Here is a 6,011-nt window from a genome sequence, read left to right as displayed (position 1 = left end):
GGCAGATATAATAAGATTTTTTCTTCTTTCTGCTGCCTTTCATTTTAAATCTCTTGTATATTTTTATATTGTTATGAAATTGTTTTTTTTAATGAATAAACTTTATACCATACCATACCATATGTATGCATGTATGTATGTATGTATGTATGTATGTATGGCTGGATCAATAGATTTATACACAAAAGATAAACATAAATGAGACAATAAAGGCATTAACAAGCAGTACACATATGGCCCCTGTTGTTGAAGGATCATTTAAGTATTGAATGTTTGAAGTTTCTGAGATGAAGGTTTATTATCGGTGGATTCGAACTGGGAATGAATGAACTTTAATGTTTTTGTTGTGAAGATGGAGGATGTTTTTTTTTCCTTGTTCTAAGTAACACAGAGTTCTGGATCCTGGCAAGTAGAGGGAGCAATTTTATCCACTACTTTGCACAGAAACAGAGTGTGTGTGTGTGTGGAGGGGGGGGGGGGGGGGGGTGTCCAATGGTGGCCTTGGCCTCCACAAATTGATTTTTGGCCACTCCAAGGGCCACCATCGTCACCATCGAGGACACTAAACTGACGGGCAAAATTAAAACTAGAAGTTTCCTCAGATGATGGTGTGGTCTGTTTACACACACACACACACACACACACACATATGGAGGTGGCCATCTTTGAATTTGATGCCAATCCAATTTTCGACAGTGACCATTTTTACATGCAGCCACACACAAAAATGGATGTCCATACCTTGCTTATTTTTGTCCCAATCATTTGAGGAAATTATGCTTTAAAGCAATATAAAAACTAGAAAGAATAGTTTCCTCAAATGATTTAGGTAGCTGACTTACATATGGTGGTCATCTTGCATTTTGACTTTGCAACTCAATTTTTGATAGAGACTTTCCTATGTCTAGATGTAGCAACACACCAAAATGGAAGTCGGTGCCTTACTTATTTTCAAGTTATCCTGCTCACAACAAGCATGAATGGACAAACAAACAGATGGACAGACAGAGGGTATTTCTAGTTCCCCTGACCACAGATCTTTATGGGTGAAGTTTGCATGTTCTCTCTGTGCATGTACTGTATGTGTGGGTTTTCTCTGAGTACTCTGGTTTCCACTCACAGACCATACACATGCATGTTAGGCTGACTGGTAACTCTAAATTGTCCCCAGGTGTGAGAGAGTGGATGTTTTATTGTCTCAATGTGTCCCTGTGATGGATTTGCAGCCTGTCCAGGGTGTCCTCCACCTCCTGCACATTGACTGCTGAATATGAGCACCAGTGACCCCCCATGGAACAGAGGAAGTCTGAGAACTGTACCCAGAGTAAACCTATGCATGCACAAAGAGAACTTGCAAACTCCACCCACAAATGTCCCTGGCTGGGATACAATCCAGCAACTTTCTCTCTGAGAAACAGTAGCTGTACCAACTGAGCCACCATGCTGTCCCAGCAGAAAACATAATAGTCATATTTTAGATTAAAAAAATATAGCTTTTATTTACAAAGTATCATACAGGCACTTGGTAGTGCAGAAAAATAGGTTAACTTTTTAAATTCTTATAAATGTTTTAATACAAACTTTGAAAGTTTTGAGAGTGGTGAAGGCTGCACAGAAGAGGAGTCAGCCTCCCGACCATCACAGACATCTACAGCTCCAGATACAAGAAGAGAGCCAGCTGCATCATGAAGGACCCCTCTCACCCAGCACACACACTTTTTGCCCCTCTCTCCTCAGGCAGGAGGTTGAAAAGCATTAAGTGTAGAACTACCAGACTGAGGAACAGCTTCTACCCTGAGGCTGTTAGACTCATGAATCTCTAACCAGGATTATCACTGTGAAAAAAATCACATCATGTTGCTGCTGATCTGTTTTATGTTGCTGCTGATCTATTTCATGTTGCTGTGTTCATTCGTACTCATCTGCTCACACAGACTCATGTTCGTGCTGCTGTTTGGCGTATTGTTCATGTAGTTTGTTAGCATATTTTTAGTTTAATGTTTTTTCTTAGTTAATATCTTAGATCTTATTACTGTTTTTCTTTTACATTTTATACTTTTGTTGGATGTAGCAGGGACCCTGTGTACACAATTTTGTTCCATCACATGTACCACATGTGGTGCATATGGCAAATAAAGAAACTCTGACTCTGAACAGATAAACATCTCACAGTGGTAACACTTTTGTATTATAATCTTGTTTCATTTTCAATTCAAACATAAACACAGATTTAAACTAGTAAAAAAAAAGTGTTCCATAAAGAGACAGTGCCATTAACCAGATACATTTTAATTTAACTAAAGGCTTAGCGTTGCTTGAAGGAATGCATATGACATTCAACTTCAAGGCAGAGTTATTCTATGTGAAAAGTTCTAGCAGTTTTGGTCAAACTTTGTAAACATGACCTTATGAAATATCATGCGATTTCATGAGATGTGACAACATTCGAGAGTATATGTTATGTATGACTCTTAGCTACTACCGTTCCAAATTTTAGGTCAGCATCTGTACTTGTTTACTATGTGATATTTTGCTAATGCTGCAGAAAAAATATACGCACATCAACACATACACATTTGGTTGATCTTTTGCCTCCAGCAGCGAACAGCAATTAGGAAAAGCAGAAGTCTTTTGCAGGGTATTAGTGAGGAAATGAGTGCCGGTATTTGACATCTTAGGGAAGAAACTGTACAATAAAGAAATATGATGGTTCTGTGTTGTCTCACAGTGAGATGGTTCCCATTCAAACATCAACTGTGGCACATTTCTGTTCCCCTTGTGTCTTGACACCATTTGTCCAACTTCTCCAGTGAAACACGATGACATCATTCTGTGAGGGACTGTCTCAGTGACTGGTACAATGAGGTCCCCTGTTACAACAGAATGAAACTCCACATATCCTCACACACAGGATTGTACACACTGTTGTTGCTTTTATTTTTAATAAGGTTTCTTCTTCTATAACAACAAAATTAAGAATGACAGAAGTGGAGGCACTGACAAAATAGAAATTGAAAACTGAAAAAGGGCCAGTGGTTTGACCAAAATTAAATAAAAGTAGTGCAACAAGAAACATCTATCACACCTAATAGGTTTTCTGATAAAAGTTATAGTTTTGGAGCTGAAAGCAGAGGCTGGTTATTTAAAAATCGTTCTTCATAAATAGGAAACAAAGAATTATAATTAGCCAAAGATGCTGTAAAGTTTCATTATGAACACTAGATGGCGCTGTTATTCCTAAAATCCAACCTCCGGTCAAATCCAAAAATGCTTTTGTGTTATCTGACAGCAGCAAGTTGAAAAATGGCTCAAATGTTCCTTTGAGATGTGTCTCTTGTGCATTTGTTGTGTAACATGATGACAGTTTCAGCATCATTAAGTTTGAGTAGAGATGAGAAAATGCTAATGTGATGAGTGAACTGAGCAAAAATGAAATGATGTCAACAAAGTAAAACAGAACCACCAAATGCAGAACAGATACCGGAACAAATCTACAAATAAGGTGAGGACATTTAGAGAATGACAGGCAGGGTTTTTTGTTTGTTTGTTTGTTTGTTTTTTTATGACTGTTTCAGTAACAAAAAGTAGTATATGTACTAATATTTTAACAAAATCAAATGAGAAAATTGTTAAAAACTCATTTTAGCAAAATCCCCAGGGAGAGATGTTTGAATATCTTAAAAACCAACATATCTACCACAAAATGCATGCAAAGGTGTGGACAGTGGACAAACTAAAACCACTTTGTTTCCATCCAGCTATCTTTTTCAGGTCAGGAAGCTGGAAGGCAGGGTACTGAACCAGTTGCCAGTCCATCAGAGGTCTGCATAGAGACAAATATCCATGCACACACTCACACCTACAGCCAATTAAGAACTGTTAAATGACCCAAAATTGAACTTTTGGGGGTTTAGGAGGACATCAGAGCGCTGTGAAACGCATGCAGACTTCATGCAGAGAGTTTTGGTCACATTTAGAATCTGCAACCTTCTTGCTGTGAAGCAATAGTGTAGCCCCACTTCATTATTAGAGGTACTTTAAATAAAAACACTGTATTTATAGTAAAAATAAGTGCTTTTTATATCACACTGTCGAAGAACTTGATGGAAAAAGTAACAAAATGTATATAGAACAAATAAAATCTTACTTAGAAATCCATAAATCTATATCAATGTGAGGTAAAAAAAGAGTTTATCAAAGTAATTAAAAAGGACTATATTACTGAATGAAATCCTGCCAACAAGTTAGCTGATTTTAATAGGATTGCCAGCAACATCAACATCCAGTTTGCATGTTTACAAAGGTAGTGGTTTGACAATTTAAGGGTCAGGACTCCACTGTTAAACACCAGACTGTGTGTCCTGTCATGATCTTTAAAAATCAATTAAAAATAGTTTTTACAAGTATATTTTCACTGTAATGGTTACAAAAGATAACAATAGACATAAACTGGGGAAAGTGATTATTTGAGTTTAATCTATGTCATTATTATTACTTATTGCAAGAGTTTGCAATAAATCAGTGAAAAAACTGACAAGCTGTAGAAGAAACAAACAAACTAAAAGAGGAAAAGATGCACACACACACAACGAGGCAAAAAAGTTACTTTAATTGTGAAAATGTTAAATGTCAAATCAAGACTGTGTCTTCTTTGAAGAGAAGCAGCTGCAAAAGTGGGAACTTAATACTTTGTGTTTATCTTGTTTTGATGTTTTGAACTATTTATTATGTTAAATAATTAGAAAAATAAAGACATTAATGCACAAAATATGATTTCTCAAAGCAAAATCTTGTCATGTCTGTAGTTAGTCACTGTTAGGGCATATTTACCTAAAAAATGGCAAAGACAGAAACTGAAATACAGATTTTCTTATTTTTTTAATTACAACACAGTCCATCATAATGCATAAAAAAAAGAGAAATATACAACAACATCAGATGAGTTCTGCTTGTGAAGAATGCTGTCGGTCTTCCTCCTGACCCACCTGGACGGGTAATGAACACTGTCATGTGGTTTAAAGCAACACAGACTAAACTCAGCAGACCGAGAAAGTGGCTGGAGGACAGGGAGATTATAGCCTCTGTAGGGCTCTGAGAAACATCATGCAGAGGTCACCGACTGAGCGTTTAGGCCTGAAATGGTTCATGATTGAAGCTGGGAGAAAAAAAATCTAAAGATCTTTCATAGATGGAACTGTAAGGATGATTATTCAGCATCATTGTGGCCCTGTGATAGACGTACGACCTGTCCAGGATGTACCCAACTGGAGACTGGCTCCATCTCCCTTGTGAGCCGATGTGGAAAAAGTGGGTAAAGAAAATAGATGGATGGATAAATTATTCAGCAAAAATACAGTAAAGTTTCTAAAGATGGTGCTGTTGTTCTTGAAATGTGACAAATAAAGCAAGTCAAATCCAAATTTGCTCCTGCCAGGGTTGCTGAAAGTAGCAGTCAGCTTATCTGACAGCTGCAAGTTGAAAATGGTTGTGTTCATTTAAGATGTCTCATGTTGTGGATGTGTTGTGCAACACAATGACAGGTTTGGTATCATTAAGTTTGAGGGGGGATGAAAAATATGCTAATAACTTGACAGCAGAGCAAAAAAAAAAAAAATAAAACAAGTGCTGTGTGTTAGAGTTAGAAAGAGCCACTAAATACAAGACAGACACTGGAACAAATCTGCACGTTAAACCATAAAACCCTCCCATATATGTAGCATATGTTAACGCTAATTCTCTGACAGACAATCCAAGCATGATGTTCATGCAAAGTTTTTAGTCATGTAAGCAATTTGACAAGTCCTAAATAGGCTCTCTTTTTTTCTGCCTCCACTTCCTGACTCTGGACTGCTTCTGTTCCTGAGGTTAATGTCGCACGAGCCCAACGCTGTCACTGTAAATGAAGACGCATGCTGCGAACAGGCTCACATCCTGCACAACCTCTGGCTGCACCTGTCCTCATCGCCTTGCATTCACTTCCTGATTCTATATCCAGTTGGATCCCTGTACCT

Source organism: Nematolebias whitei, chromosome 13 (genome assembly GCF_014905685.2).
Source record: "Nematolebias whitei isolate Nwh7 chromosome 13, NemWhi1, whole genome shotgun sequence".
Lineage (NCBI taxonomy): Eukaryota > Metazoa > Chordata > Actinopteri > Cyprinodontiformes > Rivulidae > Nematolebias > Nematolebias whitei.
The sequence above is the reverse complement of the archived record's forward strand: the minus strand, read 5'-3'. Positions refer to the sequence as shown.